Source organism: Esox lucius, chromosome 8 (genome assembly GCF_011004845.1).
Source record: "Esox lucius isolate fEsoLuc1 chromosome 8, fEsoLuc1.pri, whole genome shotgun sequence".
Taxonomy (NCBI): domain Eukaryota; kingdom Metazoa; phylum Chordata; class Actinopteri; order Esociformes; family Esocidae; genus Esox; species Esox lucius.
This window is the reverse complement of record NC_047576.1, coordinates 20,187,689-20,204,946: the sequence shown is the minus strand read 5'-3', so window position 1 is coordinate 20,204,946 and position 17,258 is coordinate 20,187,689. Positions and strand designations below refer to the sequence as shown.

The 17,258-nt window shown below is 41.1% G+C and overlaps 1 long non-coding RNA gene across 1 annotated transcript; it reads left to right on the top strand.

The window, feature by feature from the left end:
• Nucleotides 1-6,701: 6,701 nt before the first annotated feature.
• Nucleotides 6,702-14,657, top strand: LOC105011786. The gene is made up of 3 exons (XR_828108.3): nucleotides 6,702-6,787; nucleotides 8,383-8,455; nucleotides 14,392-14,657. It is a non-coding gene; the product is annotated as an uncharacterized LOC105011786 (long non-coding RNA).
• Nucleotides 14,658-17,258: the final 2,601 nt, after the last annotated feature.

The window sequence follows — 17,258 nt, the reverse complement described above, 5'->3', positions numbered from 1 at the left end:
CATCCCTACTGTCAAACATGGAGGTGGAAACATTATGCTTTAGGGGTGTTTTTCTGCTAAGGGGACAGGACAACTTCTCTGCATCAAATGATGAACGGGGCCATGTACCGTCAAATCTTTGGTGAGAACCTCCTTCCCTCAGCCAGAGCATTAAAAATTGGTTGTGACTGGATATTTCAGCATGAAAATTACCCAAAACACATGGCCAAGACAACAAAGCAGTGGCTCAAGAAGAGCTGAAGGTTCGAGTTGCCAAACGTCAGCCTCGAAACCTTAATGACTTGGAGAAGATCTGCAAAGAGAAGTGGGACAAAATCCCTCCTGAGATGTGTGCAAACCTGGTGGCCAACTACAAGAAACATCTGACCTCTGTGATTGCCAACAAGGGTTTTGCCACCAAGTACTAAGTCATGTTTTGCAGAGGGGTTGAATACTTATTTCACTCATTAACCTTTTCATGCGTGAGTTTCAAATATTCCTTAATGACCCCCCAGTGTGAGTTTCTTTGCGCGAGTTCAGTACTCACTCAGAGTTCCAGAATTTGAACAGTCACCTTGCCAGGTAAGGAACACTACATACATTGCATTGCAAGCTTCTCTCATTGACTCAAATTCAAAGAGCTGCAAAAGCTGGTTGATGTGTAACTGTAGCTAGCTAGCAAACGTCAGCTAACTGCTAGCTAACAAAGCGTGACCTGTAATTCAGTGCAGTGAAAATAAACTATATAAAAAGCATAGCGGCGCCCACAATGGGTAACGTAACTTCTAGAAGGTTTTTACAATGGTTTTGATCGGTTGTCAGCTCTTCCAGGAAATGTTAACATAGTACTTGCTAATATAATTCATCTTTGTCTATTAGTGTTGGCTGTCTGTTGGTACGTAAGTAACACTTCTTCTCCCGATTTGAATGCTTGCTACCTGGTTAATATCATAGTGTGGTCTTGAAACAATTACAATCAGGAAATAAAGTTATAAATACTGTTTGAGCTAAATGTGAGTAAATAACAGCGCGGTCTGACCTGCTATTGTTACGTTACTTGTACCTAGGCGTGCTAATGGTGCGTTCTAAACAATACGTTCTAATCACACCAGTGTGATCGTATGCTTCAGGGACGACTCTAGCCTGATCACACTGGTGTGATCGTACGCATCAAAGGGATTTTGTTGTTGTTATTCTGTCTCTCACTGTTCAAATGAACCTACCATTAAAATGATAGACTGATCATTTCTTTGTCAGTGGGCCAACGTACAAAATCAGCAGGGGATCAAATATTCTTTCATGAATGTATTTCTTCTGGATCCCTGCATTTTCCAGCAGCTTTTTCAGAGTCAGAGACAGTGCTCCCTCATCACTGGCCTGAGCAAACATTTTTCAATTATGTTTTTAGAATCCTCATGGAAATGTGTCAGGGTCCTTTAAGGTTTGACTTGCTTCTCATAAGTCAGGAAGTCAGACTCCAATTGATCCAAGGAGGGGAGATTACACTCCATTACACATGTTAAAGGATATATATCTACTTTACATGTACTGTACATAAAGATCCATATTACATTCAAATATTTAAGGAGCCATTTGTAAAATTTTCACCATTAAAATTCAGAACTGTATATCATAAAAGGTATTGGGGATATACACTCACCTAAAGGATTATTAAGAACACCATACTAATACTGTGTTTGCCAAGAAAACATCCCCCACACCATTACACCACCACCACCAGCCTGCACAGTGGTAACAAGGCATGATGGATCCATGTTCTCATTCTGTTTACGCCAAATTCTGACTCTACCATCTGAATGTCTCAACAGAAATCGAGACTCATCAGACCAGGCAACATTCTTCCAGTCTTCAACTGTCCAATTTTGGTGAGCTTGTGGAAATTGTAACCCCTTTTTCCTATTTGTAGTGGAGATGACTGGTACCCGGTGGGGTCTTCTGCTGTTGTAGCCCATCCGCCTCAAGGTTGTGCGTGTTGTGGCTTCACAAATGCTTTGCTGCATACCTCGGTTGTAACAAGTGGTTATTTCAGTCAAAGTTGCTCTTCTATCAGCTTGAATCAGTCGGCCCATTCTCCTCTGACCTCTAGCATCAACAAGGCATTTTCGCCCACAGGACTGCCGCATACTGGATGTTTTTCCCTTTTCACACCATTCTTTGTAAACCCTAGAAATGGTTGTGCGTGAAAATCCCAGTAACTGAGCAGATTGTGAAATATTCAGACCGGCCCGTCTGGCACCAACAACCATGCCACACTCAAAATTGCTTAAATCACCTTTCTTTCCCATTCTGACATTCAGTTTGGAGTTCAGGAGATTGTCTTGACCAGTACACCCCTAAATGCATTGAAGCAACTGCCATGTGATTGGTTGATTAGATAATTGCATTAATGAGAAATTAAACAGGTGTTCCTAATAATCCTTTAGGTGAGTGTAGAAGTTATTTGCAATTGAATAATTCCCAAATAGTTTGTTTTTGTTGGGTTATTACCAACGTAATCCAGATTATTTTCTCTTCCACTTTATTTTGGTCTTGTCATTGTGTAATGTTGCCAGTCTCAAATATATGCAGCCAAATTGAGCTCAAAAGTATTGACTAAGAAAAGAAAAACATAACTGAAATATTTCTTAGTATGAAAAAACTAAATTCAATCATATGAAAGAAATTGATCCAAGCATGGAAAAAGTGTATGCTAAATACATTAAATGGATTTTCGCGTCAGACCTTAAAATGTCTTCGTTCAAACACGTTTTTTCCACGTTTGCTTCTTCTTACGATTTGTTTTTCCAAAACCAAGTTTTGAACCTCTATTGGCATGGAGGCGGGGCTTTATCTGGGCATTGAATTCTCCCACCTGATTAGCCATGAATCACACAATTATGAGGTGAAAATCATAGCCTTTCCATGCACAGCTTTTCCAATGCAATCTGTGGAGAGAGGTTTAAGAATTGTATAAGCTAGGCTAAATTTCTACATTTAAACAGAATAATAAATGGTTATTCACAGGTATCATCGACGTCACTGCTGCATGGTCACAGACAGATATTGATGAAGGTTTTACACCTGCGTGAAGTTGGCCCCCCACCCAACGCAAAACTTCGGCAAAATAGGCTCAATCGTTTGTGCTCCGTTTGTGCTGGTTTGTGCCGTTAACATTTTCGTTTGTGCTGCTATCATTCTATAGATATTAAAGAATATTTTATAGGTCATTCTGAGGTTACTCAGCCCCCCAACATCTTCTGAAATCAATGAAAATAGTCTTGTTTGTTTGTGCTTCATTTGTACAGGTTTGTGCTGCAAAAAATATTTTTGTGCTGCTTTGGCATTTTATATATTAGACATTTAATTATTGATGATGCCGTCACTCAGCCCCCAAACATGCTCCAAACTGAGTCAAAATAGGCTCATTCGTTTGTGCTGGTTTGTGCCGTTAAAATGTTCGTTTGTGCTTCATCTGTGTTTTTAATATTATACATTTAATTATTGCCGATGACTTCAGTCAGACCCCCAACATGCTCCGAATTCAACCAAAATAGTCTCTTTTGTTTGTGCTTCTTTGTGCTGGTTGGTGCTTTTAACTTTCAGTCATGCTGATGCAGTGTTTTATATATTAGACATTTAATTTTAGGTGTCACCAGCCCCACAACTTGCTCCTAAAAATAAGCTCAATCATTTATGCTCCGTTTGTGCCGCTAAAAGGTTTGTTTGTGCTGCTACAGTATTAGGTGGTTTGTTTGTGCTGCTACAGTTTTAGGTATATAGCTACATTCCCACTAGATAGCACACTGGCTGTACTCTCTTTCCACTATAGCTCATTGGTAAGAAAGCAGTCGCAAAAACAAACCTATGAAATATTATTTTATATCTAAAAAATTATAGCAGCACACATTTTTTTATTTACTGCGAGCATGAAGTATTAAGCCTATTTTGCGCTGGATGGGGTACATCTTTGTACCTTTAATTGTTTGTGCTCCACTTGTGCTGCTGTACATTTTTAGATATTAGTCCTAAAGAATATTTTATAGATCATTCCGAGGTCACTCAGTCCTCCAACATGCTACAAAATCACTCACAATATGCTCAATCGTTCTAGGGACAGAAGTTAGATGGGCTAATAACCATTAGTTCTAGATTTTGAATTTAGTTTTTTTTGCCACCCGATTCTTAAAATTCTCTCCACAGGTTGCATTTGGAAAGCTGTACATGGAAAGACTATGATATTCACCTTATAATGGTGTGATTCATGGCTAATTGGTTGGGAGGATTCAATGCCCAGATAAAGCCCGCCTCCACGCCAACGAGGCTCAAAACTTGGAGGAAAAAACTTGTTTGAACGAAGACATTTTAAAATCGGACGCAAAAATCAATTTAATGATTTTAGCATAAACCTTTTCACGCATGAATTTTTTTTTTTCATACGATTGAATTAGGTTTTTCATACTATGAAATATTTCATTTGCATTTTTCTTACAGTCAATACATTTGAGCTCAATTTGGCTCCATACCATAAATCTAGATTCATAATAACTCTTATAAATATAGGAACTGCTTTCAAACAATGGAGGAATACATGTGCCAACTTGACCTGAAAAGCAAGGTGTTATGCTTTTTTTTTTTTCAACGGGTATATCAAATCTGAGAAGCAAGTAGCTGTCTGTATATCTTTTGCCATAGTCTATGACATGAACAAAAAGTGTTTCTTCTAAAAAAATGTTTTTATAACAGGCAGGATAGGCTTTAAAAATACTAATTCCAAACCATTCTTTGTATAATGTTAACTAGAATGCTAAGATAGCTAAATGTAATGTAGTTAGCTTCTATGGCTACAATTTTAGCATCGACCAAAAGGTTTCTAATGAAGGTATGGACACTGAGAGTAACATGAATTCTCCCTGCCAGGGTTAGAGGTCTTCCATCTACAAAATTAATTGGGCTATGACTTCTTGGTAGTACTTATAGTGTCCTGCATCACAAACATCTAAGTAAGGTAATTTGAATGTGATTCAAAATATCCTACTGTATCACTCAAATCGAACAAACAAAACCACTACTCCCAGCTTGATCCTTCAAACCTTTCCCAGAGAGCAAATGGTCAGTAATATCCTAGGAGTGCTAATTAAAAAGTATGCCCAGACTCTTTAAAGGAGCATGGTTAGGAGTGTGGGCCGACCATATTATACTTTTTACACCTAACATTATTTAACTGTAGAGCACATACTGATCTTGAAAAACACTAGAAGGTACTGCAGCGTATTCAAGCATGCAAGAACATATTATTAGAATTCCAATAACTTTTGGACAGTAAAGCAATCACCCACACGGGACATAGTTCTGAATGAATAGAGCGAGAAAACTACTTTTTTCCTGACCATATTAAGACCACTTAATTTCAAAATTTCTGTGGAAATCTGGAACTTTGAGTCCAGACTTCCGTTGTATCTATTAAAAGTTGCATCAGATATTTAGATTTCGTAACACATTTGATAATATCAGCACACAACGATGTGGGTGGGAATGATAAAACGTTTTTGTTGAATAAAAAGATGTTTAGAAACTTCAGTTATATGCAACATGTATTGGATCGCTATTTCTTTAATGTACAGTAAATCCAAAAACTGCTTATTATCGGTTCTGGCTAATATTCTGAAAAAGCTAATACAGAAGAAAAGACCAGAGTGGAGAGTGTGGGAGATGGGGAGGACGAGAGAGCAGTAGATAGAGCAAGAGAGTGAGTGAGAGGTAAATTAGATGAGCGAATGAGGGCAGTACAGAAACAGAGGGGGGGAGGAAAGGGGAAGAGGATGCAGAGAGATACACTTCACAGACAGAAGAGGCTTTGTGAGAGGAAACAAAAGCTGCCTTTAATTATGAACCCGTTTAGAGGCTTTAGAAATGTCAGTCCCTGAGGCCCACGGCTGGAAGGACTTCTCCAAATCAGACATCCTGCTCGCTGGTTACATCTGACCACTAGGGCCTTTAGCTCAGCCTACAGTCTACAACATTTAATGGCCTTAGGCCTGACCACCTAAACCCAAAGCTGACTGCTAAACCTCAGCCCTGTCACTGCATGTCTCTTAATAACACCATCAGTCTCTTTCCTGCTCTTTTTACAATTTACTTGCAATTTCTGGGAACTTATTCTGTAAAAGTGAAAAAAAGCAAAACATTTCCTAACAAATTTCCGTCCTGAAGAAAGTGCAGTATTTTAGTTTGATCAGAAAACACATTACCTTGTTTTTAAATTGCAAACGTCAACATGAAATTCCATACCATAGCTTCAACTATTGAACTGATCTAATAATTTTTTTACAGCAATCCTAGTGTCAATTACTAAATCAATTACTCTTTACATGATGTTGGTGTGTTTTCACTCACTGGGTTTCCAGACCAATAGGCATTCCAGACACACTCAGAGCATTAGGGGCACATATGGGTTAGGGCCAGGGGTTAGGATCAAGGGTGAAAGGTAAAGAAGTCATGACCTGATCCCCATGGGAACTTCAGGAGCCCAGCAATAGAGCGGCTTCCTGTTAGTATTCCAGTCTGTGTGGCAGGAACAAGATCCCATGCCTCTCTTTCTATCTTTCTTCCTCTCACTCTGTCCTCTTACTCTTTTTTTCTAACCCCTCTACCTCTTTATTCTCTCTCTTCACACCCCATCTACTGATGCACTCCTCATTTCCCTCCCTCTCTCTCAGATCCATGCGGAAAGAAACCTCTTACAGAAGGTCAACAACAGTGAATTGGTCCTCCTTCCTACCTGGTTGATTTCCAAGTCTGCAGTTTGCTGGTCAGTCCTTCCCTTCACCATCACCTTTCTCCTCTCATTTCCTTCAACTAGAAGCAATTACTTAATCACTTTGCGTCCCCTTGGGGACAGCATCCCATCCTGGGAAAAAAGCTCTGTGTTATTACTGGGGAAGAGAATTATTGGACATTTCAGATTATGCTAACATTTTAACAAGTTCTGGAACTTGTTAAAATAAATTCCTTAAAACCTCCAGCGATATGAATGCACAAGGCCCCACAACACAAAGACATACATTTGTTCTTCTATCCTTGTGTGGACTAGAAACCCAGAAATCCATCCCTTATCCACTAGCCATAAACCTATAAACCTAACCCTTAGCCTAACCCTAACTTAACCTTTACCTCCATAACTTAACTCCGGTCCCCACATGTGCATATAGACCTGGATCACTTAAACACACACGCAAATACACACACGCACACACATGCGTACGCACACAGGCAACCTTCACAGGAACTCTGCTTCCTTGTTCTCTCTGAAACATGACCAAGGTAATCCCTATGAGTCCATCATCATGCGATCATGATTCAGCTTGTTGAAGACATTACGTGCCACCTGATTCTGTTGTTTTGGCTTGCCGCACCATTGTTCTTTTTACTGTGTCCTGCAGAATCTTGTGGATGATGCAATTTAAGCCATTACAGTAATTGCATTGACAAAATGCGTAATTTGCTGTCTTTTATTTGGAGGTGAGTTGTGAGTTGGTGTTAAATTTAGCTGTAAGACACCAGCAAGCCATGCTATCAACCAAAAGCTAAACAAAGGAGTCAGTGGAAATTTACCCTCATTAGATTAGATTATGCAGTTAGCATCTAACCAGAAGTGCAAATAAAGGGCAGACAAATTACTAGTATTAACATGTGGAATGTATAGATGTGCAATGAAGGCAAATGCAATATGGATAATTGTTGTTCAGGTACAAATGGCAATTTCTAAATGGCATTGTTGAAAATGAGGCAAATGAAGGAGTAATGTAGTAGGGTAGCATGAGCAACCGGGATGCAGAAATAGCTGCACTAAGGTCCTCGACGTAGACGTGTGTGTAACAACTGTACAAATGCAAGCACAATGGCAATCCTAAGTGGGCAAAGTTGCAAAGAGGAAAATTGAATGTACAAGGTGCATGTGCAACTGAAATGCAGGGATACCAGCAGGTGAGGTTCCTGAGGTAGACACGTGCCTGCAACAACTGAAAAACCTCCATTATCAGGTTTTCCAAGGCATTGTCAGAGTAGTACAAAGGGAGTAGTGCAACAAGGTCCCTGAGAGGTGGGGGGAGTGTGGTTAGTGATGGATCACAGAGTTCACAGAGTATAGTAGATGGGAAGAAATTGTTGCTGAGCCTGCGGGTGCGGGACCGAAGAGACCTGTACCGCCTGCCTGATGGTAGGAGGGCAAACAGTTTGTGGCATGGATGTGTAAGGTCCCTGATGATGCCCTGTGACCTACACAGACACTGATTGTGCTGGAGGTCTACGATGACAGGAAGCTGGGCTCATCAGGTGCACTTACAAATAAATACCTTAATAATTACCAGTGGTAACTAAAAATAAACAACTATGTTCTATATTCAGTAGAGTGTCTGGAACAAGGAGGTGGTTTTGTTTTTGCTGCTGGACACCCACTGGCTGATCTACAATTGTTAAGGTAAGCACAGTATGCAGTAGGAAAATGAAAACAATGAAAGAAAATAAACAATATTATTTTTTATTGTGTTATGTGGTGGTGAGGCAGGACAAATGGAGCAGAGCTGTAGTACATTCCTTTTAATGGTCTTCTCAAACCACAGAAAATAAACCAACAAACATCGCGCAACCAACCAAGAACTGTGCATAACACTTAACACAAACAATGAACCACAATGCAAATGACCAAGGCACACCCGTTGTCAGGCCCTGGCATACGGAAAACTTGAGAAACCTTGTAGAATTCTCCAGATGAAGAAGAGAGGGCATTGTCATGGCCTACATTGCCGGGAAATGACAATGTTAACTCACAAAATACAGTGCGTTGCGTCTGTATGTACTAAATGGTTTTCTTTCCAAATAGTCCAGAAAAGGGGTGTGTATGTGTCCTTGTTTTACTACACTTGTGGAGACCAAAAATCCACAGATTGTAAAACACGGAACAACTGACCCAGAAATGAAAAAGTCTATAATTTTAGGATTAGATTTAGGAGTTAAGATTAGGCACTGACAGTGCCTCTGGGATGGCAGACCGGGGTGGTGGTCCCTCTTTTTAAGATGGGGGACCGGAGGGTGTGTTCCAACTATAGGGGGATCACACTTCTCAGCCTCCCCGGGAAAGTCTATGCCAGGGTACTGGTGAGGAGAATACGGCCGATAGTAGAACCTCGGATTCAGGAGGAACAGTGTGGTTTTCGTCCAGGCCGTGGAACACTGGACCAGCTCTATACCCTCTACAGGGTGATGGAGGGTTCATGGGAGTTTGCCCAACCAATCCACATGTGTTTTGTGGATTTGGAGAAGGCATTGGGGATGAAAATCAGTACCTCCAAATCCGAGGCCATGGTCCTCAGTCGGAAAAGGGTGGCTTGCCCACTTCAGGTTGGTGGAGAGTGCCTGCCTCAAGTGGAGGAGTTTAAGTATCTAGGGGTCTTGTTCACGAGTGAGGGAAGGATGGAACGGGAGATTGACAGATGGATCGGTGCAGTAATGCCGTCGATGTATCGGTCTGTCGTGGTGAAGAAAGAGCTGAGCCGCAAGGCGAAGCTCTCGATTTACTGGTCAATCTACGTTCCTACTCTCACCTATGGTCATGAGCTTTGGGTCATGACCGAAAGGACAAGATCCCGGATACAGGCGGCCGAAATGAGCTTTCTCCGCAGGGTGGCTGGGCGATCCCTTAGAGATAGGGTGAGAAGCTCGGTCACCCGGGAGGAGCTCAGAGTAGAGCCGCTGCTCCTCCACATCGAGAGGGGTCAGCTGAGGTGGCTTGGGCATCTGTTTCGGATGCCTCCGGAACGCCTTCCTGGGAAGGTGTTCCGGTCCTGTCCCACCAGTAGGAGACCCCAGGGAAGACCTAGGACACGCTGGAGGGACTATGTCTCCCGGCTGGCCTGGGAACGCCTCGGTGTCCCCCCAGAAGAGCTGGAGGAAGTGTCTGGGGAGAGGGAAGACTGGGCATCTCTGCTTAGACTGCTGCCCCCGCGACCCGGCCCTGGATAAGCGGAAGATGATGGATGGATGGATGATATGGATGGATGGATAATATTAGAGTTAGCATTAGAGTGAGGGAAAATAGGACTTTGAATGAGAATATTTGTCTTGGTGCCCAAGACAATAGTAACGCAAAAGTGTTTTTTATCTGCTTGACTCGCAAAGTATGCAATTGAGTGCGCAAGTAGCAAAGTGTAAATTTGCTGTCCCCTCAAAATAACTCAACACACACCCATTCATGTCTAATCCACTGGCAACAAAAGTGAGTACACCCCTGTGTGAAAATGTCCAAACTGGGCCCAATTAGCCATTTTCCCTCCCTAGTGTCATGTGACTCGTTAGTGTTACAAGGTCTCAGGTATGAATTGGGAGCAGGTGTGTTAAATTTGGTGTTATCACTCTCACACTCCCTCATACTGGTCACTGGAAGTTCAACATGGCACCTCATGGCGAAGAACTCTCTACGGATCTGAAAAAAAGAATTGTTGCTCTACATAAAGATGGCCTAGGCTATAAGAATATTACCAAGACCCTGAAACTGAGCTGCAGCACAGTGGCCAAGACCATGCAGCAGTTTAACAGGACAGGTTCCACACACTACATCAAATTGGTCTGCATGGCTGTTGTCCCAGAAGGAAGCCTCTTCTAAAGATGATGCACAAGAAAGGCCGCAAACAGTTTGCTGAAAACAAGCAGACTAAGGACATGGATTACTGGAACCATGTCCTGTGGTCTGATGAGACTAAGATAAACTTATTTGGTTCAGATGGTGTTGCGGCAACCAGGTGAGGAGTACAAAGACAAGCGTGTCTTGCCTACAGTCAAATATGGTGGTGGGAGTGTCATGGTCTGGGGCTGCATGAGTGCTGCCGGCACTGGGGAGCTACAGGTCATTGAGGGAACCATGAATGCCAATGTACTGTGACATACTGAAGCAGAGCATGATCCCCTCCCTTCTGACCACACGGAGTCAGCAATTGAGAACAGCATGCAGGGAAAGCAGAACAACCTGCTAACTATCTTCAGTGCAACCACACAACCACTCGGTTCTTAAATTCCATTCATTTGGGAAATGTCTGGTAATCTTATGCTGTTGTAAATCCATAAAATCAGGTGTGAGTCTACCCTTTAACGCAATTTGTTTTTTTTCATCAAAACATAAATAGGAAAAGAGAATGAATTTGCCACTTCGGTAGCTTGCTAGGTCAGTTAGCTTTGCTTGATATTCTTGTGGAACTGGAGAGCCAGTGGGTAAAATATTTTCATTGGTAGGAAGCGACTTCACTACTCCCCAAAAGCACAGATGCCTTGTGCTATTCCATATCCATGAATGTACTACATACTGCGCCAACTGTCAAAATGATTTGCATTCACTCGAACTAGGATGAACAGTGCATTTGCCCCACCTTTTTGTGAAGCAAAGCCCATGAACGTTAGAGGGAGTGGGAGTGGTGGAGAGCGGTTAATCCATACACTACCTCCGCACATATTTCTTGTAATTCAATCCAGAAAATTTGACATTTTCTGGAGTAATGAAAAGGAAATTTCTGTTGATAAATCAACAATCACTGCAGAGAAATATATTTATTTGGAACACAATATCATATATTTATATTTCTTCCCCAGGGTAGGCAGCCTACCGTGCCTACCTAGACCAAACATTACTGTTGTCTTCAGGTACTTTTTTTACATTGACCACTTCCACTTTTACATTGTTTCAAATAAGGGCTGGAGCAGGTGTAACCTGGAATGAAGCAAGTGTAGCCACTTCTGTCTTCCCTTTGGTTTACCTAAATACAGTGGGGAGAACAAGTATTTGATACACTGCCGTAAAAGTCTGTCATTTTTATCATAGGTACTCTTCAACTGTGAGTGACGAAATCTAAAACAAAAATACAGAAAATCACATTGTTTGATTTTTAAGTCATTAATTTGCATTTTATTGCATGACATAAGTATTTGATACATCAGAAAAGCAGAACTTAATATTTGGTACAGAAACCTTTGTTTGCAATTACAGAGATCATACATTTCCTGTAGTTCTTGACCAGGTTTGCACACACTGCAGCAGGGATTTTGGCCCACTCCTCCATACAGGCCTTCTCCAGATCCTTCAGGTTTCGGGGCTGTCGTGGGGCAATATGGACTTTCAGCTCCGTCCAAAGATTTTCTATTGGGTTCAGGTCTGGAGACTGGCTAGGCCACTCCAGGACCTTGAGATGCTTCTTACGGAGCCCCTCCTTAGTTGCCCTGGCTGTGTGTTTTGGTTCGTTGTCATGCTAGAAGACCCCACCACGACCCATCTTCAATGCTCTTACTGAGGGAAGGAGGTTGTTGGCCAAGATCTCGCGATACATGGCCCCATCCATCCTCCCCTCAATACAGTGCAGTCGTCCTGTCCCCTTTGCAGAAAAGCATCCCCAAAGAATGATGTTTCCACCTCCATGCTTCACGGTTGCGATGGTGTTCTTGGGGTTGTACTCATCCTTCTTCTTCCTCCAAACATGGCGAGTGGAGTTTAGACCAAAAAGCTCTATTTTTGTCTCCTCAGACCACATGACCTTCTCCCATTCATCCTCTGGATCATCCAGATGGTCATTGGCAAACTTCAGACGGGCCCGGACATGCGCTGGCTTGAGCAGAGGGACCTTGCGTGCGCTGCAGGATTTTAATCCATGACGGCATAGTGAACTTCTTCCATTTTCTAATAATTGCGCCAACAGTTGTTGCCTTCTCACCAAGCTGTTTGCCTATTGTCCTGTAGCCCATCCCAGCCTTGTGCAGGACTACAATTTTATCCCTGATGTCCTTACACAGCTCTCTGGTCTTGGCCATTGTGGAGAGGTTGGTGTCTGTTTCATTGAGTGTGTGGACAGGTGTCTTTTATATACGTAACGAGTTCAAACAGGTGCAGTTAAAACAGGTAATGAATGGAGAAAAGGAGGGCTTCTTAAAGAAAAACTAACAGGTCTGTGAGAGTTGGAATTCTTACTGGTTGGTAGGTGATCAAATACTTATGTCATGCAATAAAATGCAAATTAATTATTTAAAAATCATACAATGTGATTTTCTGGCTAGCGGACACTCTTATCCAGATCGTCTTTGAATAGTGAGTGCATCCACATTCATACTTCTTTGTATAATCAGTTTAGGATGCTATAACACAGCACATGACTTTATCAGGCTAATGCCACTTAACGACATAAGCTTGCAGACTTACAGCCTGGCTACTAGGGTACCACAGATTATTGAAGCATATGTTGTGAAACTGATCCCATTTATAATAAACATTAGTGAACACAGACTTTGCAGGGTTTGTCATTTGCAGTTCGATCTAAATGATCCAATATTGAAATTCAAGTTGAAGTTGCTGATGGATTCAAACTGGCTTCCATGTAATGTATTTCGTTTTATTCAATATGGGCCCCAGGTCCAAGTCCCCCCTGAGGAAATTAGTTGACCTCCCCCTTCAACTCATAGAAAACCAGGGGCAAGCACATGGAAAACAGAACCAACAATTATTACCTAGAGGCAAGCAACAAACAAGTCTTTCATTTTTAATTGGAATTTGATAACTAATTACCTAATAACTAAGCAAACAAGCTCTAACGTGATCTAACAACTTAATTTACTTAATTCTCCTAACATAACACAAAAAAGGTAAAACTTACATGTACTGCATATAGCAAATCCAGATGTATAGTGTTAGATTAAATCACATTCATTAGTGACCTGATATGTAAATAGATTTCCTCATCAGATTTAATAGGCTTGGAAAACACTAGCAGAGGCAGGACTGTGTAAATGTGTGTTAGTAATTTCCCAGGAAAATATCTGCGTATATACCTTATGTATGAGATGATTAATGAGTAAGGAGGCTGTTTCTGTCAATTCATTTCCAGAGCAATATGATGTTATTCACAAACATGTAGACTGGTAAAAACCTTGATTGCAGCAATCATTAGTCTTCTCCAAAGTAATTACAGCTTGTAAATATTGTTGCGTTCAGGAGCAAAGCTTAGCTTTCACTCTCATGGGTGCAAGGTATAGCCGTTTTATTACTTTTGTTGTTTCTTTACCTAGCTGTCTTCCACATCAGACTTGGCTTGTCACTGATTATGTTGTGTTCACTTATCAATATCATACATTCACCAGATACAGTGTAATAAACCATTACCTCAATATAATAAATTCACCAGATACAGTGTAATAAACCATTACCTCAACAACTTTGGGAACAATTACATATTCATTTCATATTAATATGAGATTCAATTGATAACGTTATTCTTGGTAAAGTAGCATTTCACTAGAATTATGATTTTTTTTTTTTTCACTAGAATTATGATTTCATTGTTAGGTTTATTATGCCTAACCTGTGCGTGTCTTATGTCTCCCCTGTAGGTAAACGATACAGACTACAGCAGACCCATGACCTATTACATGTATATCCAACTGAACCAATAAAAATGTCTTCATCATCAGAGTTTTACGAGTGGCCACGTGCACCTGAGCATCACTAAGACGTAGAGGATTGCAAAAAGGGAAATGACTGAATTTCAAAAACTTGGCATTCATCACTGAATGGAAACCGTGTCAGACTCACATGTTTGTCCCACCGACGGAAGTAGCCTAAAACATGACAAGACATGATACACCGTTTCCTCTCAAGCTGCCTGTAAAAAAGTATCACCATGACGTATTGAGTAGTAGCCAAATGCTGTTCATGTCATAGAAGTTCTTTAGAAAACAGCAAAAATTCATTCGAACTCAAATAGAGTTAGGTGTGGAAATAATTGGACACTGACACAAAGTTTTTTATTTTGGCTGTTTACCAAAATATATTCAAGTTACATTTAAATAATGAATATGCGCTTAAAGTGCAGTCTCTCAGCTTTAAAATGTATTCACATCCAAATTGGTGGAAGGGTTTAGGAATTAAAGCTCTTTAATATGTAGCCCCCTCTTTTTCAAGGGACTAAAAATAATTGGACAATTGACTCAAAAGCTATTTCATGGACAGGTGTGGGCTATTCCTTCGTTATTTCTTCATTAATTAAGCAGGTGAAAGGTCTGGAGTTGATTCCAGGTGTGGCATTCACATTTGGAAGCTGTTGCTCTGAACCCACAACATCCGGTCAAAGGAGCTCTCAATTCAGGGGAAACAGGCCATCCTCAGGCTGCAACATTTTTTAATACATCAGAGAGATAGCAGAAAACATTAGGAGTGGCCATAATCACAGTTTGGTACATTCTGAGAAAAAAGAACACACTGGTGAGCTCTGCAACACAAAAAGGCCTGGACAACAATGGTGGATGATCATAGGATCCTTTCCATGGTAAAGAAAACCCCCTTCACAACATCCAGCCAAGTGAAGAACAGAAAGAGAAGACTTCACGAGAGCAAATACAGAGGGTTCACCACAAGGTGTAAACCATTCATAAGTCTCAAGAATAAAAAGGCCAGATTAGACTTTGCCAAATAACATCTAAAAAAGCCGGCCCAGTCCTGGAACAGCATTCTTTGGACAGATGAAACCTGAGATCAACCTGTACCAGAATAATGGGTTGAAAAAAGTATGGAGAAGGATTGGAATGGCTCATGATCCGAAGCATACCACATCATGTGTAAAACACGGTGGAGGCAGTGTGATGGCACGGGCATGCATGGCTTCCAATGGCACTGGGTCACTAGTGTTTCTTGATGATGTGACAGAAGACAGAAGCAGCCGGATGAATTCTGAAGTGTATAGGGATATAGGTCTGCTCAGATTCAGCCAAAGCCAGCAAAGTTGATTGGATGGCGCTTCTCTTTACAGATGGACAATGACCCAAAACATACGGCGAAAGCAACACAGTTGCAAAGAAGTGGAATAGTCTGCAATGGCTGAGTCAATCACCTGACCTCAACCTGATCAAGCATGCATTTCAGTTGCTGAAGACAAAACAACAAACAAACAACAACAAAAAAGGAAACTCCGTTTGGTTTCAGACTTCAAGCAGTCAATGCCTGCAAAGGATTTTCGACAAAGTATTATTTTAGTTATGATTGTGTTAATTTGTCCAATTACATTTGAGCCCTGAAATAAGGGGACTGTGTATGGAAATGGTTGCAATTCCTAAACCATTCATATGTCATTTTGGTTCAACCCATTGAATTAAAGCTGAAAGTCTGCACTTCAATTGCATCTCGGTGGTTTTATTTCAAGTCCATTGTTGTAGTGTACAGAGGAATTCAGCATAAGAAATAGCGCCACCAACCGGTAAGCCGGTTTGTGGATACAACTGTCCCAGAGTCCTGGTTAAAAGATTTAAATGACCAGTAGGAAACAGATACACAGAACAAGCTTTATTACCACACAGCAAACAGGAAGACGAGGGGACTAGTGGAAACAAACAGTGTTGCAATTTGTAGGGGTTTAGTATCATGGGACAGAACTGGGGAGCATGCACACTATTACATAACATAATTTCAGGCTAATGACTCATAAAAAGACCAGCTTCATGGGCCAGAAGGTGTTTCCAAAAATTCCCTGATGTCCTCCAATCAGAGTTTCCACTCCCCCTATCTGTGTGTAAGTGGTAAGAGTGCTAGTGTCTTCACAACCTGTCAAAATTCCCATCAGCCGTGAAAGAGGAGGGCTATCAGGGTGCATGATGTTGGGAAGTTCATGATTACATTCCCAGATGGAGCTAGTGATGTAGTAAGCATCACGCCATTATATAGCATGTACTTTCATTGCGTGTGTGTGTGTGTGTGAGAGAGAGACACATCGGGTGAACCCAGTTCACTTGAAAGACTGACTCAATCTCAGAAACATATCTGGAAGCAACCACATTCCTTCCTGATTCCAGCAAATCCTGATGCCAGGATTTAGGGAAAACCTTGGTATTCACTGGAAGTTCCTGGAATATTTCAGCCCTGAGAGATATCTGTTTTTTGTATGACTCACTCAAATGAAAAGAAACACTAAATACAACTGTAACTGTAAGTTTTTTTAGGTTAAGGATAATATTTAATTTCAGATGATCTGTAACTGCTTGATCATGTTTCAGCTGTTGCCATTCAACTCTGACCAGCTAGTAATGATAAATGTGTGCTTAACAACATGATTACTCCACTCCACGTATAACATTACGTCTGTCTACACAAAGTTTCTTGGGTGGAAATACAGACTATTTCACTGAAACACCAAGTAATGACACATTGTAGCTTAAATCATAACTGCAGATGCTATAGCCAAACACACATTTATACCGGATGTCATATA